The sequence below is a fragment of the Herpailurus yagouaroundi genome, unplaced genomic scaffold (genome assembly GCF_014898765.1).
Source record: "Herpailurus yagouaroundi ecotype Mexico unplaced genomic scaffold, PumYag 251, whole genome shotgun sequence".
In the NCBI taxonomy this organism is placed as follows: Eukaryota; Metazoa; Chordata; class Mammalia; order Carnivora; family Felidae; genus Herpailurus; species Herpailurus yagouaroundi.
Window position 1 is genome coordinate 772,436 of NW_024412468.1, and position 14,066 is coordinate 786,501.

The 14,066-nt window shown below is 43.7% G+C and overlaps 1 protein-coding gene across 6 annotated transcripts in view; it reads left to right on the plus strand.

Moving 5' to 3' along the window:
* YAP1 (Yes1 associated transcriptional regulator) overlaps nt 1-14,066 on the plus strand; it is a 110,772-nt gene that overhangs the window by 29,707 nt on the left and 66,999 nt on the right. The gene's annotated exons all lie outside the window — the stretch shown is intronic.

Here is a 14,066-nt window from a genome sequence, read left to right on the forward strand (position 1 = left end):
TCCGCTTGCTCCCTGGAGGCAAATGTCTGGAGACCAGCTTGATTGCTAGAATGGTGATAGTCTTTTTCAGCCAGGAGGGCGGTTAGTGGGAACCTACAAGGGCTCTTTCATTGAAGTGGACAAGATCCCGCGCCGACCAGCTCCTGGCACAGGTCAGAGGTCGCCTCCTCTGCGTGTCCTCTGTGTCCCTCAGGTGGGCCAAGAACCTCTCCACAAGCACTGCGAATCTCCCTATCTGTATTTTAAAAACATTTTTTTTAATGTTATATTTATTTTTGAGAGAGAGGGAGACAGCATGCGCAGGGGAGGGGCAGAGAGAGACAGTCAGACAGACAGACACAGAATCGGAAGCAGGCTCCAGGCTCTGAGCTGTCAGCACAGAACGCGATGTGGGGCTAGAACCCATGAACTGCGAGATGGTCACCTGAGCCGAAGTCGGATGCTCAAATGACTGAGCCACCCAGGCATCCCCCACTCTCTTTCTTGTTTATGAAAATTTGTTTGTTGTGGCTCCTCCCCTCCTGTAGGAAACTTCTCTACATCAGGGACCACGTCTTCTTCATTTTGACGTCAGCAGTCCTCGGCACTTGGCACGTATTCAGCAAGTGTTTTAAATGGACCATAACTCAGATACTACTGTTGGCTTTGGGTTTAGTTTTCTCATTCGGTATGGGAGAGTTTTGGGGTTGCAGAAGAAAACTCTGATTGAAAGGGGACTTGGATTCTAGCTCTCCCTCTGCTGGGTACTCTGTCATGATCTCTGGCAGGGGGTTGAGTCCATCATGGATCTCCGTTCTGTTCTCTGTGAAGTGAGGGAAGATTGGACCTCCCAGGTCAAGAGTCATGCTCAGCCTGTAAACATGGTATCACAACCCACATAGCCAGAGGCCAGGCAGCCTTATTGAACACAGCTGTGTGTCCACAAGGGAACAGAGCAGGCCTTCGTGTAACTTCCAGGTATTTTCCCTGTAGTTTAAGGCGGGGGATTAGAAACAGTAGTCAACAGTAAGGAAATACCAAACACTCGGAATCCAAATAAGGAGGCCCCTCCTGTTACCAGTACAGGAAAGCTTAGGGTGTGCTTTCTGCTGTATTGATGACCTGGGGAAGCGAAGTGTTCTATTCAGTCTTCATTGAGCACTGCTCACCCGGTAATGAAGAGCTTCAAGATGCTGACGACATGGCTTGGCCGTGAGTTGTTTTTCAAACTCTGAGTCATTGGCATCAAAGCAGTCGTGGATGGTGCTTCTACCGGTGACCTTGATGTCAGCAGATGTTGGGACAGGTGGGCAGGGCCCGCACCTTTCATCCTGGCTTCTCTAAACCAAGCTTCTCGCTTTAAGAGATCAGTCTTGGTGTTGCCTCCAGAGGCCACAGTGCTCAGAGTGTGCAAGTCTGTGCTGCAGCCCCGTTGCATGCACTCAATGGCTCTGTCTTTCCATTTCGTCATCTATAAAATGGAACAGTTGGTCTGCAAGCTTCCTTCTGGGTCTAACATTGTACTATTCTGTGTAGATTTCCCTTTCGATTTCAGTGATTCTTTTATACGTATTGACCTAATCACCAGTTAGTGATTCAGAAGATTCAGGTTCTGCCTGGAACATAAGCAAATGGTCTGAATATAATTTAGCATCTGCTTTAATTGGTAGAAGTCAGTTGTGTCGTGATGAAGTGATTGGAGGGTAAGTTGAACAGCCATCCTGGAATACATCGTGCATATTCAGGGTTTCCTCTCATTCAGTAACTCGAATTTGTTATTCTGTGCCCTAGTCTGTACAAAAAGGAAAATAAACATTTGCTTATGAATAATAAGCAGATACTTAGAAGCCTTTTGCAGAATTAAAGTCTCTCACAGCTGCAGCATTTTTGTCCATCTTTGTTTCCCCTGTGCCTGATACCGTGCTCAGTGTTAGGACCTTGAACGGGTAAAGGACTGGACGATAAGTAAAACACTGTAACTACTGTAAGATTTTGGGAAAGATCATTAGGGTTGAAGTGATTAAGACGGCTCCACGAGACCTAAGCAGGTTACTGAAAGAACACACAGATTTGGGGCTTTCCCACCAGTTTTATTGAGCTCGAACTCGCATACAGCCCCGTACAAGGTCAAGGTGTGCAGCATCATACTTTCACTTATGTACATTGTGAGATGATCACCATAGTAAGTGTAGTTAACACCCATCATCTTATGTAGACACAAAACGAAAGGAAAAGAAAAACCACCAGGCGGGGGAGATGCCTGGATCCCGAAGGTGGTTCTCCCAGGGCGAGGCCGCACTGGTGTTGTGTGGTTTCCCCAAACCACAACTTGACCTCAGCCACACAATTTCTGTGAGAGGGGTTGGGGCAGGGGATAGAAAAGGAATGTTTTCCTTGTGATAAGAACTCTTAGAGGGGCGCCTGGGTGGCTCAGTTGGTTAAGCGTCTGACTTCGGCTTAGGTCATGATCTCGCGGTTTGTGGGTTTGAGCCCCGCATCAGGCTCTGTGCTGACAGCTCGGAGCCTGGAGCCTGCTTCGGATTCTGTGTTTCCCTCTCTCTCTTCCCCTCTTCCCCTCATGCTCTGTCTCGGTCTCTCCCTCTCAAAGATAAATAAACATTAAAAGAAATTAAAAAAAAAACAAAGAAGTCTTAGAAACTTACTCTCCCAACAGCTTTCACGCATGTCCCAGAGCAGCATGCACTGCTGTCCTCTTGCCGTGCGTTATGCCCCCAGGATTCCTGATCTTATCACCAGACATCTATACCTTTTGGCCACTTTCCTCCCCTTACCCTCCCTTCACCCCCCACCTCTAGTGGCCCAGGTCTGATTTCTTTTCCTAGGACTTTAGTTTTTTTCGTTTCAAAATTCCACATCTCAAAATCTTACACATCTTACTGTGTGAGCTCCTGTAGTCTTGTCCTGTGCCTGACCGACTTCACTTAGCATGACGCCCTCACGTTGCATCCCTGTAGTTGCAAATGGCAGGATTTCCTTGGTTGTTTGGTGGCTGAATGATATTCCCTTGTATGTTTATACCACACCCCGTTGATCTGTAGATGGATATTCAGGTGGTTTCTTTGTCTTGACTGCTGTAAACAATACCAGTGGGAGCTTGGGGATGCACAGATCTTCTGAATTTGTGTTTTTGATTCCTTCGGGCAAATACCTAGAGGTGGAATTGCTGGATCGTAGGGTAGTTTGATTTTTAATATCTTGAGGAACCCGCACACGGCTCCTCACGGTGGCTGCACCTGTCTGCAGTCCCACCAGTGGGACACGAGGGTCCCTTACTCTGTCCCTGCTTGTGTTTGTCACGTCTTGTCTGTTGTCGATGGCCATGCTACCGGGTGCGAGGTGGTAACTCCTTGTGGTTTGCTTTCTCTAATGACCAGTGATATTGAGTACCCGCTGGCGGTATGTAGATCTTTGGATAAATGCCTGTTTAGGGCCTCTATTTTCAGTTGGATTAATTGCGTTTTTTTCCTGTGAAGTTGTGTGAATTCCCTGCATATTTTGGCTGTTAGCTCCTTAGCCGAGGTGTAGTTTAGCAAAAATTTTTTCCTAATCCATAGGTTTGGTCTTTTTGTTCATTGTTTCTTTACTGTGCAAATTTGGGATCTTTATGGTCCCCAGTATTGGTGGTTTGATCAGGGCTTTTTTTGAGTCGTTTTGGAGGTTGCTTAAACTGGCAGGTTGTTTTTGTTTCACTGTCCTACCTCAACTTCCCTGCCCACGGAAGCTACCAAGGTTGCTTATTTGGACTTTGGTTATAGAAGAACAAGTCCGTTTTACCACTGATTGGGCATTTTCCCAGTCTGTGACCTGATTGTGTTGGATTAGGAAATTCTGAGATCTTGAGAGGCTCTTCTAACAAATACTGGGTCTTCTCCCTGATGTACTTGTCTGATCACATAAAAATTCTCTTGATACAGATGTGTTTCTACTTTAACTCATGCATCTGAAACGATTTGTGTAATAGAGTCAGGGTTTAGCCTAATACTTACTAGTAAAACAAATTCTCACATCCTCAGATTTCTTCTCTGCTAGATTTGTTATGGTGGCACGGTTTTACTTCCCCACAGTGCCTCCCACTTCCATAGAGCTTCCCAAATCTACGCAATTGCACACATGTTCTCTTGGTTCCTGAAGACGTTCGTGCACATGTGTCGAAGGTCATGAGCCTCCACTGGGCATGCGGTACAGTGGGGGTTGGACGTGCACGTCCCTCGGTCATTGTGGTGGCACCTCTGTAGAAGTTTTCAAGGAGATAGGAGAGCCTGGGGGAGCCTTCCTAGGTATGGGCACTTCAGCTGGCCTCAGGCTTTTGACGGCTTGGAGACATGAAGGAGTGATCAGTGGCTGAAGTTTTCCTTCCGGTGTAAAGTGTTTGTTTTAATGTTTATTTATTTTGAAGCAGAGAGAGACCGTGTGAGCAGGGGAGGGGCGGAGAGAGAAGGCACAGAATCAGAAGCAGACTCCAGGCTCTGAGCTGTCAGCACAGAGCCTGAAGCGGGGCTCGAACCCATGAACCGTGAGATCATAACCTGAGCCGAAGTCGACCACTTAACCGACTGAGCCACTCAGGTGCCCCTAAAGTGTTTTTTCATAGTTTAAGAACTTTAGAATCTGCCTTTCTTTTGGTGTTGTGGTCCTGTCTCCACTTGGGACTTGAACTTTTTGGACTGGGGCATTCTGGTCAGGCCTTGGACGCTTAACTGACTGAGCCACCCAGACACCCACTGACACTATGTTAAAGAACCCATTGTTTTTTGTTTTTTGTTTTTTTAATTTTTTTTTCAACGTTTTTATTTATTTTTGGGACAGAGAGAGACAGAGCATGAACGGGGGAGGGGCAGAGAGAGAGGGAGACACAGAATCGGAAACAGGCTCCAGGCTCCGAGCCATCAGCCCAGAGCCTCACGGACCGCGAGATCGTGACCTGGCTGAAGCCGGACGCTTAACCGACTGCGCCACCCAGGCGCGCCAAGAAGCCATTGTTTTTATAGTACGTGATATGTGAATTACAACTTTAACAAAATGAATTCCACCAGTAACCAAATAAAGTTGCTGCTTTTGGGAACCTCTTTGAGTTATTAATCATTTTAGTTAACAAAAGAGAATTTTAAAGAGAATTTCATTGAAACTCGCAATCTGGTAGTGTCTTTGTTAATGTTTTAGGTTCCTAGAGCTTGGATTTGTTCTCAGTAAATTGGTAGGCATCCAGAGATTGGAGCCATGCCCTCTTCAGACACAAGAACTCTTAATGACGACACACTCTTGGGAACTGTCCCTTGAGCAGTGTGTCTTCCTATTAACAGGCTGCCAGAGCTTGAAGCAGTTCCTACTTGTTCTTGGTACTTTGTTAACAAAACGGTATAACCGTTTTGTTAGTTTCCTTTTAATGACCATGACTGTGACTTTTTAGGACATCCTACCTATATGCAAAAAAAAATCCCTTCAATAAGGTGTTAATGTATTTTATAGTATAACTGAATTCCAGAGTCATTTAATTTGTGAAGTTCAAAGAAGAAAACTATTTTTCTTTCTTTTTTTTTTTTTTTTTTAAACGTTTATTTATTTTTGAGACAGGGATAGACAGCATGAACGGGGGAGGATCAGAGAGAGAGGAAGACACAGAATCTGAAACAGGCTCCAGGCTCTGAGCTGTCAGCACAGAGCCCGACGCGGGGCTGGAACTCACAGACCGCGAGATCATGACCTGAGCTGAAGTCGGACGCTTAACCGACTGAGCCACCCAGGCGCCCCAGGAAAACTATTTTCAGTGACAGGATCATACTTCACTTGCAAGTTGAATGCTAGGTGTTCTGTTTGTGTTTTTTTAGAGAGCACGAGTGCACACCAGTGTGAGCAGGGGAGAGGGGTAGAGGAAGAGAGAGAATCCCAAGCAGGTTCCATGCTATCAGTGCACAGCCTGATGCAGGGCTTGATCTCACGAAGTGTGAGGTCATGACCTGAGCCAAGATCCAGAGTCAGACGCCTAATGGGCTGGACCACCCACGTGCCCCAACCCCTGCCGTGTTTTTTGTTTTGTTTTGTTTTTTTTGTTTGCTAGTTTCTAGTGTGAACAGATATTCTGATTCTGCTGAACTGGGGAATTTACAGAGTGATTTTTCTCTTTTTAATGAACATGTTAAGCCCAGAGGAGACAGAAGAGAGACATTTAATCTGTATTTATAATTCATTGTCGATAGATTGCCGAGTAGTCTCTGTGAGCCAGCCTTACGTAATAAGATAAGCTTGGTTTGAACAAGTGTCTAGCACTTGATTTCTTTAAAAAAATCAAAATAAAAAATAGCAGCATGGCATGATGACACAAACATTATGGATAGAGGGAGGATGTGGACTACTTGGCCATAAATAAGAATCCTATTCTCCCTTTGTCACATTCAAAATACACAGGTCTGGCAAACCACCCTATTATCATCTGTAATAGTCCTTCATGTAAAATTTATTAATTCATTTATGATTAATACCAATAACTGTAGTTTAGCTAAGTGGTTGTATCACTGCATTCAAGATAAATTTTTTCTAAGTGTCCACCTACTGATGAGTGGATAAAGAAGACGTGATACACACACACACACACACACACACACACACACACACACACACACACACACTGGAATATTACTCAGCTGTCAAAAAGGATGAAACCCTGCCGTTTGCAACAACATGGATGGAGCTAGAGGATATTTTGCTAAGTGAAATAAGTCGGGGAAAGAGACATCATATGACCTCACTCATATGTGATTAACAGGATTTCAGAGTTATCCAAGTAACAGCTTCTAATGTGACATCTATTAAATAACAAAACATCAAAATAAAATACTTTTTATATAACTTGTAATGGATTGCAATTAAGGCTAAGTAAGACCGTGCTTACTGCTTATTTCCATAGAAACCGTCTTGCACTGTTCGTCCTGTTCATCCCGAGAGTGCAGCATAGAGTAGTACAAGTTAATGTTCAGGTTTTGGGGTCCCTCCCCAAGTTAGGGTGCTAATTCAGGCAATTGAAGACATCCTGCAGTGTCGTCAAAGTGTTCATGGCACATGGGGATTAAAGACAGATGTGCAAGATTCTTCAGCTGACTCTAGTATCCGGGGTCGGGGGACCAGCAGTCTTTTAGAAGTTCCCCGTATGTCTGTTCGGTGGGGCCATCCGCCTGCTCTGCTTAGAAGGGTTTATTGCGGGTTTTCACCTGGTTAATGTGTGTGGGGCTGCCGTACTCGTCCTGTGTTCATATTCTGGGTGGCTGAAAGCGTGTGAATAGCTGAAAACTTGAACATAGCTGTAGATACCAAGTGAATGTGGCTCTCACAGGAGACACGTGAGCCAGCAGAGGGAATAGGTCCTTATTTGGAAGCCACTGGTGTCTGAAGAAACACAGAAGGCTGATTATAGCTTTGTTGGATGCCTAAACCTGTCTCCCTTCTCGGTCTTTGGTTGAGGCCGCAGGCCTCTGAGTCACCTCGCTGCAAATGAAGTCAGAGTTGGTGCACAACCATTTGTTTGCTGATCTGCACGGGGCTTTTCCCAGCTCCAGACGGACAGTTCTCGAATGAAACGGTAACACTGCCAGGGTCTCTAACGTGTGGTGAGAAAGTTGACTTCTTTTTTGACCTCTGGCATATATGTGGTAGTTTCATTTAAAACAGGATTTGCTCAGGAATATCAATATAAGCAAAACAGGGGAGTAGGACAGTCATCTGTTAAAGAGATTGGATCTTCTGGGTAAATAACTGCATTACTATTCTATGTAAGGATCTCAGATTATGAAAGAATATGTATGGGGCTAGATCACTTATTGTCCAATCTCACTGTGTTTAAAAATACTGAGGAGCCCTTAAGTCTTGCACTAATTCTCATGTAAGTGGTTTCAGGACTGTACTTTGAACAATATTTGTGTGTGTTCTGGACCTTTAAATTTCTTAGCTTTTTTTTTTTTTTTTTTTTAATTGTGGCATTCTTCTCCCTTTTTTTACTTTTCTCTCTCTCTCTTTTTTACAGTGATTCTTAAGAAAGGAACTAGGTATCCCTTATAATTTAGAGAGACTTGACTTCTGGTCTTCGCTCTTGTACCACATCTGTGGTCTCCGCATGTACGCTGACAGTCTTCACTGTCTGCGTCATAAAATGGGGACACAGAAATACTCCTTCTTGAACTTTTGGGAAGATGTTTTCAGTCCCTGTGGCGTTGTGAACAGAATACAGAGAAAAGCTGCCTGGGATGAGGGTTCAGAGAGGTGTGCTTGTTTCGGGAAGCGAACGCTCAAGCTCTGGCCAGATTCTCCCCCCTTCCTTGAGAAACAACCATTTGGAACGGGACACGCTTAAGTTGCTCTCACACGGCCATGTGCTGAGGCTGCATAAGTTGATTTCATACTTGGGAGCAAATGTTAATTTTGTTTAACCTAAAGGTATAGGGTCTGATTACAGTTTATACAGTGTGATCAGTGGTCTGGTTTGTTTTATGTGTTTCTGCCCACACTTGCTCATATTTTAACCCATTTTTAATGCCTTAGTGACAGCCCAGTTATTTAAGTTTCAGTTGAAGATTCTGATTTCTGGTAATGTAAAACCTGTGTTATCGTAAGGGCAAATTCTCATCCTTATCAAGAAATTATAATATGTGCATATCTCTGAACTTTTGAGGGTTCTAAAAATAGTCCATGGTAGGTGCGCACAGTTATAAAAAGCGTATGGTTGTGGCTTAGGAATCGTAGCTCAGAGAAGGATTAGATTGAAGAATGTATCATTGTTCCTGAGTCAATTAAGCGTGTAGGTTTAGCTTGGGAACGGCCTCCAGCATGTGACTCTATAAATAACACTTGCACAACAAACAGGGCTTGATAAGTGAGCAATAAATCTGGGCCCACTGCCCACTTCTCCAAATTTTAGAGCCAGTCCTGCTGTCGTAATACTTTGAGGGCTTGAAAGCAGCAGTACAACTTTTAAGATTAAAACGTTCCTCGCATCCATTTTGTGTTATTCCTGGGTTTCTGGTTATAATCTTATTTTGTTGTTCAACTTTTCTTAGTAACAAGAATCCTTTAGTTTGGTCGCTTGGCTTCTCATATATATGTACAAATGGGCTTACTTTCTTTAGGAATGACAGTGATTTGGTTGCCTAGACGTTTCTAACATAAAAGCAGAGCATAGTTCTTTCGTTTCATTTTTGTTCACCTTTATTGGGAAAAATCAACAATTTTTTTTTTAATAAGACTGGTTGTATTTTCTTTGTCTTGAACCTTTTTTTTTTTTAACTTTTATTTATTAAAGTCTCTCTACCCCAGGGTAGGGCTTGAACTCACAACCCTGAGATCGAGAGTTGTATACCCTAGTGACTGAGCCAGGTGTCCCAGAAAATTAGGAATTTCTAACCGTGCCCGTGGCATAGTTGCATTACAAGCCCATGCAGCAAAGATGATTTCACAAAGGTGCATTTTATCAAGGGTCACTACATGCCTGCCAAATATTTTGGTTTTCCCGTACACAATGAAGAAGGTCTGAAAGGTGTTTGAGGAGTTTAAACACTTGTCAGATGTATTTTTAGATAGTTTCTGTTCATATAGTTTATTATGTTGTTAAATTCTTAAATTTTTTTTTTTTCAACGTTTATTTATTTTTGGGACAGAGAGAGACAGAGCATGAACGGGGGAGGAGCAGAGAGAGAGGGAGACACAGAATCGGAAACAGGCTCCAGGCTCTGAGCCGTCAGCCCAGAGCCCGACGCGGGGCTCGAACTCACAGACCGCGAGATCGTGACCTGGCTGAAGTCGGACGCTTAACCGACTGCGCCACCCAGGCGCCCCAACGTTGTTAAATTCTTAAAATTGATTTGTGCCATCAATCAAACACCACAGAATCTTGGCTGAGTTGGAAAGAACCAGTCAGCCAGGTACAGTTTAATGAGACTGGCTTTTGTGAAAGGTAGGTTTTACTGGTTTAGAAGAAAAACATTTCAAATTAGTAATCAAAATCTCCCAAAAAACAAGAGTCCAGGGACGGATGGCTTTCCAGGGGAATTCTACCAAACATTTAAGGAAGAGTTAATAGCTCTTAAGGAAGAGCTATTCTCTTGAAGCTGTTCCAAAAAATAGAAATGGAAGGAAAGCTTCCAAACTCTTTCTGTGAAGCCAGCATTATCTCAATTCCAAAACCACACAAAGACTCCACTAAAAAGGAGAAGTATAGACCAATTTCCCTGATGAACATGGATGCAAAAATCTCAACAAGATACTAGCCAGCTGGATCCAACAATACATTAAAAAAATTATTCACCACGACCAAGTGGGATTTATGCCTGGGATGCAGGGCTGGTTGAATATCTGTAAAACAATCAATGTGATTCATCACATCAATAAAAGAAAGTACCAGAACCACATGATCCTCTCAATAGATGCAGAGAAAGCATTTGACAAAATACAGCATCGTTTCTTGATAAAAACCCTCAAGAAAGTAGGGATAGAAAGATCATACCTCAAGACCATAAAAGCCATATATGAAAGACCCAACGCTAATATCATCCTCAATGGGGGAAAGCGCTCAGTTTTTTTAAGTCAGGAACAAGACAGGGATGTCCACTCTAGCCACCGTTACTCAACATAGTATTGGAAGTCTCAGCCTTAGCAATCAGACAACACAAAGAAATAAAAGGCATCCAGATCCTCTAGGAGGAGGTCATCCTTTCACTCTTCGCAGATGACATGATACTCTATATGGAAAACCCAAAATATTCCACCAAAAAACTGCTAGAACTGATCTATGAATTCAGCAAAGTGGCAGGATATAAAATCAATGCACAGAAAATGATTGTATTCCTATACACCAACAATGAAGCAACAGAAAGAGAAATCAAGGAATTGATCCCATTACAATTACACCCAAAACCATAAAATACCTAGAAATCTAGCCAAAGAGGTGAAAAAATCTATACACTGAAAACTGTAGAAAGCTTATGAAAGAAATTGAAGAAGACACAAAAAAATGAAAAAATATTCCATGCTCCTGAATAGGAAGAACAAATATTGTTAACATGTCAATACGACCCAAAGCAGTCTACATATTCAATGCAATCTCTATCAAAATAACACCAACATTGTTCACAGAGCTAGAACAAACGATCCTTAAATTTGTATGGAACCAGAAAAGACCCTGAATAGCCAAAGCAATGTTGAAAAAGAACACCAAAGCAGGAAGCATCACAATCCCGGACTTCAAGCTGTATTACAAGCTGTAATCATCAAGACAGTATGGTACTGGCACAAGAACAGATACTCAGATCAATGGAACAGAATAGAGAACCCAGAAATTGACCCACAAATGTATGGCCAACTAATCTTTGACAAAGCAGGAAAGAATATCCAATGGAATAAAGACAGTCTCTTCAGCAAGTGGTGCTGGGAAAACTGGACAGCGACATGCAGAAGAATGAACCTGGACCACTTTCTTACACCACACACAAAAATAAACTCAAAGTGGATGGAAGACCTCAATGTAAGACAGGAAGCCATCAAAATTCTGGAGGAGAAAGCAGGCAAAAATCTCTTTGACCTTGGCCGCAGCAACTTCTTACTCAACTGTCTCCAGAGAGAAGGGAAACAAAAGCAAAAATGAACTATTGAGACCTCATCAAAATAAAAAGCTTCTGCACAGCCAAGGAAACAATCAGCAAACCTAAAAGGCAACCACCGGAATGGGAGAAGATATTTGCAAATGACATATCAGATAAAGGGTTAGTATCCAAGATCTGTAAAGAACTTGTCAAATTCAACACCCAAAAACCAAATAATCCAGTGAACAAATGGGCAAAAGATACGAATAGACTCTTCTCCAAAGGAGACATCCAGATGGGCAACTGAGGCATGAAAAAATGCTCAACAGCACTCATTGTCAGGGAAATACAAATCAAAACCACAATGAGGTAACACCTGACACCTGTCAGAATGACTAACATTAACAACTCAGGAAACAGCAGATGTTGGCAAGGATGCAGAGAAAGAGGATCTCTTTTGCATTGTTGGTGGGAATGGAAGCTGGTGCAGCCACTCTGGAAAACTGTCTGGAGGTTTCTCAAAAAATTCAAAACAGAACTACCCTACGACCCAGCAAGTGCACTACTAGGTATTTATCCAAGGGATACAGGTGTGCTGTTTCGAAGGGACACAGGCATCCCCATGTTTATAGCAGCACTATCGACAATAGCCAAAGTATGGAATGAGCCCAAATGTCCATCGATGGATGAATGGATAAAGAAGGTGTAGTGTGTGTGTGTGTGTGTGTGTGTGTGTGTGTGTGTGTGTGTGTGTATACACACACACACAATAGAGTATGACTTGGCAATCAAAAAGAATGAAATCTTGCCATTTGCAACTACGTGGATGGAACCAGGTGTTACACTAAGCAAAATTAGAGAAAGACAAATGTCGTATGATTTCACTCATGAGGACTTTAAGACACAGAACAGATGAACATAAGGGAGGGGATGCAAAAATAATATAAAAACAGGGAGGGGGACAAAACAGAAGAGACTCTTATTCTCTTCATTCTCTTCATTTGTCTTCATGCTCAAAATCTTGCTGACTCATTGCTCACAGTGGCCACGCCCTCTGGGACAGTTGACCCCATTTAGGGTTTAAGTCACAGTATTACTTGGGGACCAAACAATAAGCCAATGGAATAAGCTTTCTGTTCCTCACATGCTTATTGAGCGCCGTGTTCACATCTGAAATAGAAATGGAGTGTGAGGCGGTTTACCCTGCAGAGAAGTTCATGATCTCATAGGAGAGATCAGTTATAACCTGGTGGTGTAGAGACGCTTGTTCTCTTGTTTGTAGCTGGTGGTGGTTCTTGCTGCCAATCCACGTCAGCCTCTTGTAGCAGGAGATGTTCTGGAGAGGGTGTATTATTTTAAAATAAAATTCATAGGTGATAGTCAAATTCATATGGAATTAACTATATACATAATTTAAAAAATCAGCCTCTATATAATACGGAGGAGAAATAAAGTAACTTAGGATAAAATAATATATGTGTTTAACATATAAATGCTTGGGCATGAGTGTATCAGGAGTCTCGTGCTTGTGTCTGTACCCATAGGCACCATGAACATGACAGTTCTGAATAAGGACCAAGTGTGATGAGTTAGTAACTATAAGTACCAAGGGGGCATTACTCTCAATAATGTGATCATCCAAAAAGGATATATCATTAACAGTGTTCCAAACAAAAGTAGGTGTGGTTGATTGCCTTCCAGACAATTTCGGCATATAATTAAAATTGTGCAAAATGTGCTCTTGAAGTATAAAGTGGAGCTTTCTAGTAGGTGCGGATTTACCTCATGGATGTCTCGACAGACGCTACAGTTGTTGGAGACGGCGGGCGTTGCGGGAAACCTGGCGCCCGGCACCCCCTCCCCAAATCAAACGTTTGCAGGAATGCGATAGCCAAGAATGCCACCCGCCACCACCCCCGCTGCCCCCAGTAAAATGCTGGTGCGGAGTCAGACGGGAGGTAGAAAGACTGTAGTGGATCTAGCTTTGGTCCCCGTCACTGGCAGGCACGATGGGACAGTGGGACTCAGTGCAGCGTGGCCAGCCAGCCAGCGGGAGGTGGGCGGGACTCACGGAGTTCGCCGTGCCCTTTTGCAGGAACGGGGAAAAACTTCGAGTTTTCCCTGCAGGTTGTTGAATTTTGCTTTCCTGAAGTCTGGCATCTGAACCGTGTAGTTCTTCACGGACACGGAAGAGTTACCCCTGCAGGCGTGAGCCCCTTAGCGGAGGTGATGGTGATGGGGTCGGGGTCTCACCCTTGACTGTGCAGGCTGCTCTCCAGGCAGCTTGGGAAGCTTTGGATTTACTGCAGCAGCAGCTCTGTCCCCCGCTCCCCCCCCCCCACCAGAGCTGGCCTGAGGCCACCCTTTGTTGGGGGGCGGCTTCTGACCGGGACCCCCGCATCAGCATCTGTGTCTTCTGCTGAAGTTGCTGCATGGAGCCTCACTAGCTTACTTTTCCAGTACTTTTATTCGTGAGCAGCATCAAGTTCATCCCAAGCGTTGGGAATA